The sequence below is a fragment of the Phytophthora infestans genome, genomic scaffold, assembly GCF_000142945.1.
Source record: "Phytophthora infestans T30-4 supercont1.57 genomic scaffold, whole genome shotgun sequence".
NCBI lineage: Eukaryota > Oomycota > Peronosporomycetes > Peronosporales > Peronosporaceae > Phytophthora > Phytophthora infestans.
Genome location: NW_003303702.1, coordinates 571408 through 589068, shown reverse-complemented (window position 1 = coordinate 589068; position 17661 = coordinate 571408).

The following is a 17661-nucleotide window of genomic DNA, read 5'->3' as shown; positions in this document are numbered from 1 at the left end:
GGAGACGCTATACCTCTCTCAGAGAATGACGAGATAGCTTTCATTCTTCGCTGAGTATAACTTCGAGGTGAGTATAAGCCGGGGTCGCTTAATGTCGTGACCGACGCACTCTCGTGCATACCGGACTACGAGTAAGGCCATGTCACAGTAGTGACCTCGTCCATACCAGAACTGATACGAGCAGCGTATACACAGGATGCCATGTGCGTAGCCCTGTTACGTACTCCTGGGAGCGGCGAGTTTAAAACTCTGGCAAGGCCTTGTCTGGATGCCTACGCCCAAGGCTGCATCGATACACTCGTGATGATGACCTGCTGTACTACAGCGCTGACACTGAGGGCACCTCTCATGTGGTCATCCCTCATGATGAATGCCTCAAATATCAAATCCTCTACAAAGTTCATGATACGCCCGCTGGTGGACACTTCGTTCGTGAGAAGACCTATGGCTCGGGTAGCGCGATGTACTGGTGGCCCAAACTGCAGCGGAGCTGCCGTAGCTTTAGCGTCAGTGGAAGCCGTTCGACTCAAAGAGTTCTTTATACAAAGTTCATCATCCCAAGGAGCTTTCGCACAGCCCTAAAGCCAGGACCCAAGCGTTTTTTACTAGAAATCACCCTTCTGCCTTAAAAAACATTCCGAAGGATTTTATTTACTTTTATTGCGGCCAAGCCGCCTAGGGGTAAATGTATATGTTTAACTATCTAGCATAGCTAAACCAAATCAAATGCAAACCGTGTGGCTTTCCGCCAGCGTTCTGAGACACATTGTTAACTCTCCAACTTATGTACAGAGAGTTTGTTAACGCTCAACGCTCCGGGTACTTCGTACCCTGTGTGTCCCACACCGTGTAACCCCGTTACACAAAGTGTACGAATGGGTTAACACCTATGTACGCACGTGTGAAACGTGTTAACAGACGAGGCTCACACCGATTGCGCCCGCGCCGTTAGCGAGTTTGCCTGTCCCCACGGGATGTTTGCAATCCATCAGTATGGACTTTGAGTTGGCCTTCGGAAAGATAAGGAGGGCAACACGGGCATTATGGTCTTTGTCGACCGATTGAGCAAAATGGCTCACTTAGCGGCGATGCCGGACATCATTGATGGTGAAGGTACAGCGCTGCTGTTTTCGGACCGTGTCTTTCGTCAACATGGCTTGCCGGAGGCAATTATCTCAGATAGAGACCCGCGATTCACAGCGAAGTTTTGGACGTCCTTGTTTAAGGTGCTTGGCACCCGCTTGGACATGTCCACAGCGGATCATCCACAGACCGATGGTCAGACTGAACGTGTGAGCCGCGTTGTCGAGGACATCATCCGAAGCGTATGCGCTGAGGCGCCGAAACACTGGAGCACGATGCTCCCACTCGCCGAGCTCGCATTGAACAATGCGGTGCATGCCTTGACAGGCCTCACTCCGATATATGTGGACAGGTTAACAGATCCCCGCGTCCCGCCGACGTCACCACCCAGTGGTCCAGGCCTTAGTGGGGGAGGAATAGCCGAGCGGCTTGCTGATATTAGCGCCGCAGTCGGTTCAGAACCGGGTGTCAGCTCTGGAGCGTGCGATTGCACAGCCGCACGGCCAGCTCAACATGTTGCTGCGTCTTCAGCAGATGGCCCCTCGGGCTGTGGCTCTGCCACCCGCTGTTGCTACTCCCGTCTTGGCCCCGTCACTCGCTCCTGTCCGCCCTACCAAACTAAGCCTAGGTTCATCGGGTCTTTCAAGGCTGTGGGCTAGAAGGGCCTGGCGTACACGATCCATCTTCCGAAGAAGATGCTAATGCATCCCGCCTTCTATGTGGGCTTGCTCAAGCCGTACCAAGACCCTGCTAGGGTGAGCTTGAAGACCGCAGACACTACATGTGTAGGTAGTTGTTTTACGTTTAATAAAACAAGCCCCCCCCGCAACCTTTAAGCCTTCAACATTGCCTCTGCTTCTCGTATCAGCATGTTCTTTTTGCAGGCCTTGGCTCTCGGCCATAGTGTCGCGTACCTGACGCATAACGCTACGCCAAAGGCATCGAATTGCTTGTGAACCACAACATGAGTCCACACGGTTATGGATTTCTTTGAGATCGCTCGCAAACAGGTGCAGGACGTCCTTTTTACCCGACCGATACCGGTCCAGACGTCGTGTACCCTTAACGATCGGGCAATTTCGCTGCCGGCGCGGCCCCTCGGCGTACTGCGATATCGACAGGCGCGGAGCGCTTCCCGTAGACAGGAGAGAAGATAGATGAGCAGCTAAGCACAGGTTCTGACCGATGGCTGGAACAACAGACTCGTGAGAAAGAGCCGTTCTCAAAGTAGGGGCGGAAGAAACAGGAGGCTTATGGTGTTAAGGACGAGGTTCAGTGGTGCGTTGTCGGGCTTTTGACTTTGCGTAGTCGCCTCTCCAAACGATTGTAGGTTTCAGCGAAACCTTGTCAAAGAGCCGTATAACTAGGGAGCCGTCGAGTGTGCTCGAACCAGTTCACAAAATGTGCTTCATAAGGGACCTAATACTCTACTGGGCTCAGGAACGCAGGGACTGTGCGCACTTCCCAATTGTTGTAGGCCGGCGCTCTTGTGTCGGTTGCCTTTAAGAAGGGTCGCACAGCCAGCTACCCGCGCGCTGCGGCTACCCTCACTTTCCGCCCGACGAGTTTACGTTTTGACCATTTTCTTCGTTTCCGACTAGATACGAAATATAGAGCTCATCTTTTAAAGCCCTAGCAAAAAAACTATAAAAATGGCTCAACGATCACCTTGTCTCGATTGGACTCATATGCCGCCCGTTCACCACAGTGGTTCCTAGAAACATTTACTTGTGTGACCAGCTTGAAATACTATATAAACTCAGAAATCAACGTTTGCAGCGATTTATGCATATAATATTTTTATTGTCACTGCCCGTGCAATTCAGTACTATCAAAAATACTGCGTGTCCCATCTACGATCTTACAGTAATAAAACACTGAACTTCTGATCGGGAGGTCGCGGGTTCACACCTCGACGCGTCGGGAAATTTCGATTCGATAAAGTACGAAATCGTGGCCGCAAAACCGACTGGGCCATAGGGTCGCAGCCGGTAGTCGACGTGCAAGCGTGCACAAGGTAGGCCCCGTAGAATCCTGTAAGGTATTGATAGCATGTCTTAGATAGATAAGGACTATAATAAAGAATCTATCTCGGGTAGAAGGAATTTACCCAGCCACGATCTTACGAAACGTTGATAGATTATTTTATTTCATTGGGCACCGTCGACAAACCTGGTACTATGCCGCTGCCACGTGAAATAAGATTTCCCATTTTGTTGGGCTTGTGTTCTCATCCGGGTCTCCGTCTACCCTGATACAGCTGGATCCATGCAACTCTGTAATAAATGATATATTACAAAGTTTAAATATTCTAGTCTAAATGTCCCGCTCAGTAACTTGCAGCGGTTGCGTGATCTTGTTTCTTATTGCATGCCTATATTGGCCTAATACAATGTACCGGCAAATTACACTAGTATATCGTGCTTGCAAACTGTGCTAAAGCTGCTACATGAATAATAATCATAGTCAGAACTGCAAAGCGTTCTGCCGACCTACCGTACGTACCGGTACCGATACATCGTACCGCATGTCGCTTTTGAATGTTGTACGAATGTTAGCCCAGGTTACGCTCATGCACGTACCGTGACATTAATTCGTTAGGGGCTGTGTATCCATCATACTTCGGTATCCCCTGTTTTAAGGGTTCTAGACGAAATTCGCTAATCGGATCGGCCGATTTGAATCGCTCGAGAGCAACCGCCCCAGTAGCCACCCGTCTACGGAATTTCACATGATATTAAGGGGGGTTGTCATTCACGCAGTTGTTCTTCGCGCAAACGCACACTGTCTGGCAAATGGAGACGGACACTGAGAGCACTCCAAGCAGTGAGTGCGAACTTCCTCAAACGGCTACGTGATAATATCGGTAAATGAAGCTCCACTCACAGAAATGTCATCGATAATCACATCAGAGGAATCGGGCTGCCCATTTGTCGACTTCAAGATCGGCTGAACCACAAGGGTCAGCTGCTGCTGCTTCACAGAAACCTGCTCACTGCTTGAAAAGTGCTGAACAGGAGTGTGGGCTTGTCGCGAGAGATCTCTACGAGAGCGCTGAACAGGCGTGCGAATACGTTTCAGGTATGGGGGGAGATCCGTGTCCATGAGTCTGCACTGGCGGTCTGTCAGGCGTTCCTCAGGCCTCCCTCCGAATACATTGCTATCAAGGTCGAGCCGTTAAGACTGACGACGTGTGGACGCTACATCTGGCTGTCGTTGAAGCGTGGACAGGAATGATGACGGTGCTGAGGGTAACGGGCCAGGTATTTACTCCGTTACTTGCTTATACTATAGTGTTGAGGAAGCTCGCAATAGGACGACTGAGTCTTAACGCAAATTCAACTCTAACTTTATTTTTGGACCGAGCCCACAGCCCTGGTTACTCAAACACACGTCATAGTGACTAATAATGGGCCTGGTTCCCCATATATCAGCCAATGGCATGGCAGCATTTCAGTGCACCCTAGTAGTGTGCTGATGTACCTACCTATGCAATGGAGGGGCCCATTGTTTTACCCCTCTTAAAGTTGCACTTACGCAACATAAGCGCTGATGAAGAACATTGGAGAAGACTACTGGGACAGTAGCGGCGCCACTCGCGACATCAGGCCATTGTCGTATTTACAAGAGACACCCATGCTCGGCGGCGAGCGTGCAGAGCGAGAAGCCATCTCAGACAACAGCTTCGAGGTCACCGGCGCTGGCACCGGCGGAGACAAACGTGGGCTTCCAGATGGCATGTGAGGCGCGAGTGGATCATGGTGAAGTGGAGCTTGAACCTTCGCGTCGGTCTTGAGACACATCGTGAAATCTACGATGTCGTGTCCGAGCGGGTAACGAAGCATGCTCACGCGCAGTACGCGTGAGTTTGATTCCCGCGGAGATCATACTCCGCGACAAGCGCCCGTGCAAGTATTTTTGCAAGGCCACACTGGCACGATGTTCACCACAGACACAAAGACCGAGAGCGGACTGGATACCTCTCTGTGCATGGGGAGACACCCATCATGGGACGTCCACGATGTTTAAGCAGACGCAAGGATCACGAAGACAGTGCACCAGGTACTTGAGAGCGCGAATACGGGGACGCGTAACGAGGACAACAAGTACTTCTCTCAGTTGACTGAGCGATGATGTGCGTCTGCACAGCGTACGCAGAAATATCCTGTAGACCCAGGCGACTGCGACATCGGAATATTGGCGTCCTGTGAGGTTGGGTCTCACTCGTCATCGTGGAAGCTCGCGACTCACTCACTCACGCACTCACTCACTCTCACTCACCGAGCGGTTCAGTGGTACATCGGCGAGTTCATGCGCCGACGGTCACTTCGAATCCAGAGTCGACTCCAAGTTTCTTCTTAGCTACTGCGGTTAGGATCTCCGCGCGCACGCAGAGACTGATCACTTTTTCCATTCACAGTTTGGGACGTAACTGTCTTCTCGTACTCGCTCACCACATCTGGTACGTCTTCCATCAAGCGACTGCATGGCTCTTAAGTGTCTTCCGTCAGGGAGAGACCCCAACAACGCACACAATAGTGTAGTCCCTTGTTCCGCAGGGCTTCACCCTGTGGCGACTCCTCGGATAGTCCGTCGCGAGTACCACGGCACTGGGGAAGGTCATGGCCGACAATTCGCTCAACGACTCAACGCTGGACGCTGGAAGAATCGACCAAAGGAGGATAACCATCTCGCAGGTAAGTCACCGCGTCGCTCGAGGACGAATCAGCGCCCGGGATCTCGAACGGATGGTACTTCTTTAAACGTCCGACGTAGAACGTCGGGTGTAGTCGTAGTGTCGAAGGAACGTCGAGCGTATAGGCGTCACCAATAACCTTGGTTACCGTAAACGGTTCACTTAAGCGCGGCGCGAGTTTGTTCGCGCCGAAGTTGGTGTTTCTGATACCATCCGTTGGCAGGAGCCCTCGTTAACCTGTCATAAACGTGACCGTGTTCTTGCGTCCAGTCTTGTCAGCGCTCTCGTTCTACTTGTCCACGGCGTCCTGCAGTGCGTCTAGCAAAGCGGGTGACCGCTTGCCGTTGTAGGAGCCGGCTGCGTAGTCGATTGGTCGCGCCGCTTGCTTCAGCGTGTAGCTAGCTGGCGCAAGTGCGCTCGAAGCAGCTCCAGGTCCGATCAGATTACGGCTAGTCCAAGCTGCGAAAGGAGACACCGTGCTGTACGGCGCTGTCAGAATCTTCTTAGTTTGGGCGCGTGCTACCGCGTTGACCGAAGCGACCTTTGACGCTACACTCGAGGAATCACGGACAACCGGTATCGATACCGTTTGGCTCAGCATTGGCGTTGCCGCTGGACATGTCAAATCAGGATTGGATGGCTTGTTCGCAGCTTCTTCCCCACCCAGAGCCGAGACAACCGGCGAGGAGAGCGGGAATGCGCGAGTGGCGCGCGTTGTTAACGAAGAATGGCGTCAACCCCGCGGGCACCGCGTTGCTCAGCGCAAACTCGGCAAGAGGCAGGAACGAGGAGAACGACGTCATGTAACCTCGAAGAACAAACGATTTAATCGCTCAGTCTGACCGACCGTTTCCGGATGGGGTGCCGTGGAAATTAACAACTTCGAGCCCAGTAACTCGAAACGCTCGGGTCGCGGTCGGAGACGATGGATTCAGGAAGACCATGATGGCCAAAATCAGCACCAACGAAGTGCACCGCGGTATCAGCCGCGGTGGTCGCGTCCGACACCAGGATCAGATGGACCATCTTGCTGAATCGGTCGATGAACACCTAGACACCTGTACGTCCTTTAATATCGGGTGGAACCCGAAGCTGAAGTCCATCGACACCGTGCGCCAGGTCTCGGTGGCCACTGGGAGAGGATGCAGGGGAGTCTGCGCCGATGAAGAAGGCTTTACGCGCTGACATATCTCACAGGTGCGCACCCACTTACGTACCCATTTGTACAGATAGGGTCAATAGAAGTCGCGTGACACAGCGGCAAACGTCCTCTTGCGACCGAGATGCGCGTCCAGCGGGGCATCGTGAAACTCGTGAATAATCCGTGAGGGCATATCATTAGGAACACATTCCCACGTGGGGCATCGAAGCTGTCGATGCTGTACGTCAGCAGATCATTCTCAAGACGATATCAGCGAATATGGTTTCGTACACAGCGAGAAAGAGCTCCGAGTGTGGCGCCGCTGTGAGAGCCAAGATGCTTCGCGACACTGGGGTACGTCGAGTCATGGTCGTAAGCAGATCGGATGGCGTCGCGATGTGGCATTTCCGGGAAGACGCTCAACAGGTTGGCTCCTGACGACTCGCACGGGGCACACTCGGCTACATCGTCTTCATCGAGCGAAGCATGTTGACTCAATGCGCCGCGTGGGTCGTCATCGGGCCACCGAGACAAAGCGTCAGCGAGAATGTCGTTTTTGCCGGGCTTGTAATGGACCACGAAGTTGTACCCAGAGAAGAATGAACGACAGCGGGCCATCCGCTGGGAGATGTGAGGACGCTTTATCGCTGTCCTCAGCGATGCATCGATGTACACCACAAAGGTATTCTCACCCAACAAGTACACTCTGAACATGATCAGAGCGTAGCGCATCGTGTGGTGTAGTAGAACACACAAACACCGTCAGATGTGGATTCCTTACCCAAACCACAACAATTCGTCGAGTTAGGTCGGTGGTTGTATGGCCTGCGCAGAGGGTGGTCCCCTCGCGGTTCGGCCCTTCCGGGACAGACGAGTGGCTTGCTTCCACTCGGTTCCGACTAACCAAGTCCGAGCACTTCCGAGGCTCCGCCGAGTTTGGCTCGGCAGAGCTGTGGTGTAGGGATTTCCAGATTCGACCATACGCCGACCTTCTTTAGGTCAAGAATCGGCTCGGTCTGATAACCCAGAGCTTAGGAGCCAAGGATCACGGTAAGTACTCGGCGATCTGTCCGGATATGCTATCCGGACAGCCGCTGAGCTCAACGGTCGCCGGAACTCAGCTGAAGGGTCGGTAGAGATCCGAAACGACTACATTTCATTAGATATTTGTATGAGAAGCATAGGATTAAATAGGGGGAGCCGAAAGGGCTCCCAGAAGATAACAGAGCAGAATTTTCCTAGTCCAAGACACGTGTACACTTTTCCGGTAAGTCCCTGCATAGGGCTGGATTATGCCTGCCGTCAATACTCGAGAGGCATAGCTTGTAGGGTATTGACTGGTAGCGCCAAGAGATTAGGTCGGTCCGGGTAGGACAAAGTCTCGCTACGCGCGAAAGAAAGTCCCGCATACTCAGCGGGCCGGTACGTCGGATAGCCCGGGTGCCGTAACACTTCTTGCTGAGCTGCCTCTGCGCTCGGTGACCTGTAAAAGCGCTCGCGCGCCGTCGTCCATCCTTTGGTGGAGGGCACAGGGTTGTGAACGAGCTCTGCCGAACCAAACTCGGCGGAGCCTCGGAAGTGATCTGACTTGGTTAGTCGGAACCGGGTGGAAGCGAGCCACTCGTCTGTCCCGGAAGGGCCGGACCGCGAGGGGACCACCCTCTGCGCAGGCCATACAAACCGCCGACCTAACTCGGCGATTCGTTGTGGTTTGTGTAAGGAATCCACATCTGACGATATTTGTGTGTTCTACTACACCACAACTGGTGCCGCGACCCGGGAACAGGAGTGTGTGCTTGTTTTTATAGGTGCCAGCTAACCAAGTTAAGAGGAAGAGAAGAGAAAGAGAAGAGTGAAGATGGTCAAGGGATCAGCAACTACGAGCGACGGAAGCCCAGCGACGGCTGGAGGATCGCCTCTCGCGGGGTCGGACCCGGCGGATCAACGACTCATCGCCATGACGATGGAGGTGGGACGAACCGTCCAGTTCGACGAGGATGGCCAAGACCAGGAGAGCGAGAACGGAGATGCAAGTGAAGGAGAGTATGAAGAGAAGGCCGAGACCGCTGAGCTCGGAGAAACGAAGACTACCGCCGAGCTACTTGGCGAGGTGGAAGAGTTGACGCTGCAGGTGGGACGCATGGGAGCCCCACGTCCTGTCGAGCGCAACTTATCCGCCGAGCTCGACGAAGGTGCGGACGATGAAGAAGATGAAGAAGAACATGGCGTTGCTCAAGGGGACCGTCCGCCCCTTATTCCGAAAGCGACGAGGAACGCCGATACGCCGAGCGCCAATAAAGTGTTGGCTCGACTCGGCGAGGAGATGAGAACGAGATCGGAATGGATGATGATGTTCGCGCCTGTAGCGATGGCGCAGGCGAAGTGGCCAATGTTGGGTCCCGAGTTAACTCAGCCGGTGCGTGCAGCCAACATCAACCAGTTGGTGGAAGAAACTGTGTTGCTGTTGAAGGCGATGGGCTATCGGTGCAACAGCCGACCAAACAGCCTCATCCTGTCCGACTGGAGTCTGACCCGTGGCGGAGCCGAACTCTGGCAGTGGAAGAAGAAGCTGAGAGTGGCGTTTGGATTGGAGAAGGCCCCTGGTGGAACGAAGAAGGTGTACAGTCGAGTAGCCGAGTTCAAACCACTCGGCGAGGACCCGAGCAAGATTCCTTTGCCGAAGACCCCGGAGACGAAGAGACGTGAAGTGTTCCGCGCTACGCAAGGAACTCCGTACTTCGAAGACTCTCACATGCTGACTCCACTGAAGCTAAACCCGACTCAGCGAGCGCCGAGTCGTGGGCAGCGAAATGTAGGTCGTTACCGTGAATTGTATGACGCTGCAGATGAGGCTGAGGCTTACGAGGAGGATGAAGAAGACGACGACGCCTTCGACGTGAGAGGTAACCGTGAAGAAACCGTGAAGGACTACATCCGAAACTTGAGCTTTGACGCGACTGAAGAGGACTCGACGCAGTACCTCGAAGTCCGAACCCACGCCTCGCTCGACAAAATCGCCGAGTTCGAAGGAAAGCGCTACCGCTCTGACGCGTCGCTCCAGTGGCTCAAGCGTTTCATCTACGAGATGAAGAGCACCAGGATGCCCTAAAGTGCATGGTGCGAGCCTTTCTCGCTATGCTTGGGACGCCCGGCGAAGAGTTGGTACAGGCAGCTGCCGAAGAAGACTCAGCGACGTTGGAAACTACTCAGCGAGGCGTTCCTGGATTATTATTGCTCACAGTTCGACCAATCCGCCCGCACTAGTTACTACTCGGCGAGACGTAAAGTCAACGAACCGATCTGCGACTTCCTGATCCGACTCAACGGGTATGCTCGGACGGCCAAGATCCAGTACGAGAAGAGTGGCGCCGACGCAGCTGACCATGTCGAACACTTCCTGCTGCATTGTGGTGATGACGATGTGATGGATTTGATGTACCCCTTGCAGTTGGAAGACATCAGTAAGGTGGAACAGATTATCAATTGTCGGATCCTCGGCGAGAAGCGCAAGAAGCAACGCGACCGACTCGTGATCGCACGAGGCCGAGATGACAAGCGGAAGGATCAGAGCCGCCGAGATGAGCAGCGAAGTCGCAAGGAAGAAAACCGCGACCGCCGAGTCACTGTCGTTGACGCTGACTCCGACGGAGAGGAACTCATCGATCAGAACCCGCCGAGTCCGTACAACTCCAAAGACGAATGGGATGAGGAGGACCAGTCCGGAGGACACGACTCAGCGGAAGACGACGACTACATTGACGCCGGCGTTTCCAATGATAAAGGAAATACACCGGACCGCCGAGAGAACTCGGCGGGAAACCAGAATGGCTCGAACCGAAGCTGGGGAAACTCAGCGAACCGACCTCCGCGACCGTACAACCAACGAGAACAGTCAAACCGTGGAGATGGATCACGCGACAACACCCAACGAGGACCTTGTGCAGCTTGTGGAAGAATGGGGCACTCGGCTCACTGCTGTCGACGACGCTGCAAATTCTGCAGACAAGTCCATGAAGGCGGCCAGTGCGAGCTGTTTCGTCAATATGAGAAGCTGGCTGCGTTCGTGAAGAACTCTGTCGACAAGTCGCAAGTGCCAGAAGACCTGCAAAACCTTTACGCGCCGAGTGATTGAAACTCGGCGGCCCGCCAACACGGACTGGGTTGGAATATGCCGGGCTGCCACAGTCAGCTGAACCTGCAGTTGAGGCGAACTTCTTGTTTGCCTTCGTAGGCGAAGCAGGACGGCCCGAGGGAAGAAGCGGTGATGGCAATTGGATGTGTGAAATCGACGGAATTGAATGTGAGCTCGGTGAGTTAGATGATAACAACCGAGCGATTGCAAGTGTAACTCGGCAGTCAGACCAAGCTGTGCATCGTACCAGGATAATGAAGCTGCTTCCGGGAGAACGGCTGGGATGGTGGTCAGCACAGACGTTTGATCGTCGAGTTAGAATGAGAGCCCTCGTATTGGGTGCAGTGAACGACCGAAGGACCAAGAGACTATTGGACACCGGAGCAAATGTCTCGGCGATTAGTGAGTACTTCGCGAAGAAACTGCGTCTCAAGAGAGTGGCCAGCCGAGATAAGCGGATCGACATACAAGGAATACGTAAAGACAGAATGGTGACAACGTCACGAGCAGTTGTGAAGGTGACACTCGGCTGGGAAGTGGCATACGAGTTTGAAGTATGGATAATGCCTCATCATGCCGGAGTCGATTTGATTCTCGGCACCGACTTCATGATCCCAGCTGGAATCCGTCTGGATCTGTATAACTCGGCGGTAAAGCTACCCGATGAGATGGTGATCCCACTCATCCGATCAAGTAATGCACCGACCAAGACCGAGTTCGGACCAAATGTCCCATGCGGGCCACCAGACGGGTTGACGATCGAAAGTCGAATGACCGCTGAGTTCAAATTGCCCAGGCGACAACCCAGTGAGTCGACGCATGACTTGTGGGTGCGACGGACGAAGGGTTGGATTCCGACGGTTTTTTTTATCGCCGAGGAAGACCAACCCATGTCCTGATTACGAACGTACGACAGACGTCAGCCTGGTGCCCACCTCACTTTTATGTGATAAAATGGCAGCCACATGGAGTTCTATATATATAAGGGATATGTCCGCGAGAACTCGGCGAAGTACCGTGACTGTCTGATATTCGCCTTTGAGACGGCGATTGATAAAAGAATAGATGCAGAAAGAACAACGACTGTACGACGACTGCTCGCCACACCAGCCACCGGCTGTGAAAAGACGCACATACCCGACTGCGACGGCGCTGCCCCCGACGACCTGCTCCAGTGGAAAATGGACCAGAATTAACATGCGCCGAACGCTGGAGAAGGATCGAAGCCGACACTGAAGCCGGCGACTACGAGAAGCGTCGCGGTAACGCAGACGTCATATCGACTTCAGGGGTGACAAGGGGTGACCCGGCTATAAACTCAGCGTTCAAGCTGGAAGACGTCCGAGCGGACCGTACGTCGGTGCTACACGATGGCCAAGATGTCTCCTATCAGCTGTCCAAGTTTGAAGACGATGGCGCCATTTCTAACGTCAACACGAACTCAGCGATTGAAGGAACAAGTGAAGTAAGGGCCACGGAAGACGTGTCGGCGACTGAAGACTCAGCTATAACGGAAGGAGACCTTGAAGAACGCTCGGAACACGCCCTATGTGACGCTCAACCCGTTGCTGACAACCGAGCCAAGTTTGGAATAATTAGACCAAGTTCTGCAGCCGCGGTGAACTCAACGATGGGTACACCGGAAGCCTGCATTACCCAGTCGGCGGCGGTGGACTCGGCGTCAGGAGATCTAAACACTGAGAGCGCCTCGGACGTGGGCACAGCATGCGGTGAGGATGCCAGCTATACCGAAGACGCGTTTGCATGCACAGAAGTTAGTTCTGCCGTCACAACCAACTCAGCGGTTGATCACTCCGACGCGACCAAGGACTATGATAATCGGGAGGTATTACTGCCTGAAGGAATAAAGCCGAACGACGACCCAGCTACGACGGACTCAGCGTTGGAGACTATGGAAACTACGACCTGTCCGAAAGTGGTTAGACAATATGACGATGATACCATCTACCTCGGAGCCACGTTTGAGAACGCAGGAGTCAGATCGACCATCGCAGTGAACTCAGCGAATACGGACCCTGACACAGCCGACAACTATGAATTACCAGAGGTATTACTGGTGGAAGGTACTATAGCTGAGATCGGAGTGACGAACTCAGCGGCGAAGGTGTTCGACCCCGGCGGAATTGACTACGATTTAGGACACGATGAAGGTGACGAGTGCAACTCGACGAGAGACGCAACGGAACTCTAAGAAAACACTACTTGGCTATCGCTACGACCGAAGACGAGCAAGAGGATGATGTTGACGATAGTACGACCAACGCCTTTGAGCGTAGTGGAACAGATTTGGAATTGACGGACTACGCTCACGAGCTGGCCTTCCTTCCCGATCTTACTGAAGTTGAACCTACCGAACTCGACTATGGCGCTGCAAACGTCAAGTCGAGTAGTCATACGCCAGCACAGTCGGCTAAATTGGTGGCAGAGCTACAAAAGCACGAAGGGATAATGATTTCAAGTGGTAATGCCCTGCCGCCTCCAGCGTACGGAGCATTGTGCGACATCGACGTTCAAGGACACGCACCCATTAAGCAGAGAGCTCGGCGGATACCTCTCCGCCACTTGAGCAAACTTTACGAGTTGTTGAAGGGGCTGCTTCGAGCTGGGTTGATATCATTCTCGAGCAGCCCTTGGGCCTTGCCAGTGGTGATAGTGCTCAAGAAAATGGTAGGGATATTCGACTATGCATTGACTATAAACTGGTTAATGCGGTTACGACACCGATGGAATACGCTATGCCATGGTTGATGACCTGCTTACCGAATTGGAAAGCTACTTGTGGTTTTGCTCGCTCGATGCTGCGAGTGGATTCTGGGCAGTCTTGATGACACGCCGAGCTCGGCAGATCTCAGCGTTCGTATGTGCACTTGGACACTTTGAATGGTTACGAATGCCATTTGGATTGAAGAATGCGCCTATGATTTACCAGCGACTAATCGACAACGCTCTATGGGGATACGTTCAACCAAAGGGAGGATGGCAACTGTTTGCCGAACGAATGGCTGTTGCTGAAGCCGAGTCGGGAACTCGGCGAGTTGAGCTCGACGGAATCAGCGATTCAACGCAGAGTCAGCTGACGAAGTTTGAAGCTGACCACCAATCACAAGCTGACTGCGATCCGGTCCAAGACCTGGTCAATGGACCGGACGGCGACATGTTTGCTGATGGAGAACCTGACCAGTCTTCCTTGATTCCGGTGTTCAAGCGGAGGTCGTTTGTCGATGATATCTGTTTTGGAGGGGAGACGTTCGACGCCTGCTTGGAGACACTCGACCGATTACTAGCCCGGTTCACAGAATGTCGAATTAGCATCAGCTTTACCAAGAGTATCTTTATCCAACCCAAGGTTGATTTCCTATCGCACGAGATTACGCCGAGTGGCATACGCGCTGATGCGAAGAAGATAGCCGCGATCGCCGAGCTCGCCTTCCCGAAATCGAAGAAGGGGATGCAAGCGTTCCTCGGTGCCCTCAACTATTACGGCCGATTCATCCAGAACTTGGCTGTTTACGGAGCAGTACTCTATCAGCTAAAGGATACGGACTTTGGCCCTGGGGGTGACCTGGCGTCAGCAAAAGCATCATTCGCCGAGCTCAAAAGACGGGTAGCAGAAGCTCCAATTCTGCGTCATTTCGACTCGGCGAAAGAAGTCCACATAATGTTGTACGCCAATGAGTGGGCGCTGAGCAGTATGTTGATGCAACCACACGACGACAAGCTGCACCCAGTTCGCTTCTGCGGACGCGTACTAAAGGAGAACGAACTCGGCTATCATCCCGCTGAGAAAGAAGTAGTCGCGCTGTTGCAATTGCTGAAAGTGTGCTACACTCTCTTGGCGGGAAAGACGCTTCACGTCTACACCCGTTTCTCCACGCTGGAGTGGGTGTTTAAGTCAAAGTCGCTGTACGGTCGCGCAGTCAGTTTCGCAGTTATGTTGTCGCCCTACGATTTGAAGGTGAAACGAGTACGTGAGCGAGATGTAGACTTCGCCCAGTTGCTCCAGGCGTCGATAACCCCGTTTATCGGACTCGACGATTCCTTGAAGCACCTGGCACCTCCCTCCAAGAACTCGGCGACAGTTCGAATGGACCCAGCGCTGCTATATGCCCGAATACCAGCTGACTTTGCAGGATGCGTGCTGTCATTTGATGGCTCAGCGAAGACGGCTAAATACGGCGGGTATGGCAGTTGTTCGTGGATACTGTGGCGCCTTCCGAATTGGGACATTGAGATTGCTGCGAGTGCGTACCTGTCGTCCACCACAGTCAACATCGCCGAGTACACCGGCATGAACAATGGAGTCTTGGCGGCGATTGACCGAGGGATAACCGATCTGATTATCGTGGGTGACTCCCGGCTTGCAATCCAGCAATCCATGGAGGTGATAGCATGCAAGAAGGAAACGTTGCAAGTGGAACTAGCTCGGCACAAGGATCTCACGAAACAACTCCACTCGGTCCGGTATCGACACATAGCGCGACACTATAACGCAGCGGCTGATTCTCTCGCTACAGAAGCACTGGAAGCTAAAGCTGGACGAGTAATTCTTGGGACGGATAGGAAAGCAGAGCTGAGAATGATTAACCGCGTAGCCGAAGAACTGTACGCCACAGACAACCCAGCGGAAACACCGATTGTCACGGCAGTCACTCGTAGCCGAGTACGCCGAGTTCACTTTGAGGACGAGCTGGATGAAGACTCGGCTAGAGCAAGAGGAGGAAGTCAGGATCATGAAGCCATGTCTACCAATCCTGGAGAATCCGCGTTTGAAAGCAGTGGAGATGAATTCGAACAAGTCAGCAGGGCGTCGACTCGGCGGATTAACCACACGACCCCGAATGTCGAAACAGGGTCGCAGATGGAGTCAGCCCAGACAGCTCAGAATGCCAACGACATTGATCCAGTGACGGTACAGACTGAGCGGAGACGACGAATCGCGAAGGCACAAGATGAAGAACCCAGGTGGGCCGATCTGAAGGCGTACCTGAGAGGTGAATTGGAGGACCTTACACACCGTCGAGCTCAGAATGCCGGCAAAGCCGAAGAAGTCTTTGTACTCAGCGAAGACGGCCTGTTATACCGCCGAGATGAAGCCCGCCGACTAGGCGAACTCGGCGAACTGAACCTCTCATTGAGATTGGTGATTCCGTCAACTATGGTCGACGAGATACTTCATAACTGTCACAACTCGATCCAAGGGGGTCATCAAGGCATCGTCAGAACTTATCACCGAGTCAAATCCGACTACTACTGGATTGGTCTTTACGCCGACGTGGTGAAACATGTTAGAGCCTGCGAGGACTGCAGTACCAGTAAGAGCAAGCCACAGTTGAGAGGTTATTCGCCGGGAAATGTGGTGTCAGACCATCCATTCCAAGTCGTGTCAATGGATTTCGTGATTCCCCTTCCTCGAACTCAGCGGGGCAATACTGCACTGCTGCTGTTCCAGTACCACTTCACGGGGTTCGTTATCGCTAAGGCTATGAATGACACCGGAGCACTCGAAGTGGCCAAGGTATTTGAGGAATGCGTCTTCAGGCAGTTCGGGGCTCCGTCTCTGATACGGCACGACCGAGATCCAAGGTTTATGAGTGAAGTGTTCCAAAAGTTCTCCGAGATGATGCAGTCGAGATCAAGAGCTACGCTGAGTTACCGACCACAAGCTAACGGTCAACAAGAGAGGTCAGTCAAGACAATGGTTCAGACTATACGGGTCTACGTAGAAGACCCACTTCAAGCCGACTGGGATGACATCGCCGAGAAGATGGTACACGCTATCAACAACTCAAGAGATTTGACTCGGCGAGAAACCCCTTTCTATCTGGTGCATGGTTGAAACGCCAAGTCTACACTCAAGGCTATGACGAGTTCAATACGACGTGGACAGGGACGCCCAGTCAACTCGGCGGACGCAGTCGAGTGGCGCCGAGAAGCGAACAGACAACGAGAAGTGGCACTTCGATTAGCAGCTGAGTTCCAAGTGCGAGAGAAAGCACGACGAGCTCGAGAGCACAACGAAGCGTTGAGCAAGAAGGAGAGAAGATCCATTCCCAACACAGCAGATGACGAAGATGAAGTTGCAGAACCAGGCGATGAATCCACCAAATCCTTGTTCAAAGAAGGAGATCAAGTCTGGTTGTTTATGGAGCGAGTCAAGTCGGGCCTGACCAAGAAGTTAGCCCACCGATGGCATGGACCATTCAGGGTGAAGAAGAAGGTGGAAGAATTCGCCTATGAATTGGAGTTACCCGACAAGAGTGGATATAGGTTCTACCCAGTGGTCCATGTATCACGTCTGAAGGCAGTCACCGAACTCGGCGGAAGACCAAAGACGAGGCTAATCGCCGACCTCGAAGAGACTCAGCGATTTGACTTTGATGAAGAATTACTGCCTGAAGACAGCTGGGAACCAGACACAAGTACAAACCAGTATGAAGTCGAAGCAATTCTCGACGATGAGCTACCATTATCCACAAGTACGTCACGATCACAACGGAAGTTTAAGGTTAAGTGGGTCGGCTACGATGAGCCTACTTGGGAACCACTGTCGAATTTGTCATGTGGGGGTCTCCTGTTTGACTATCTACG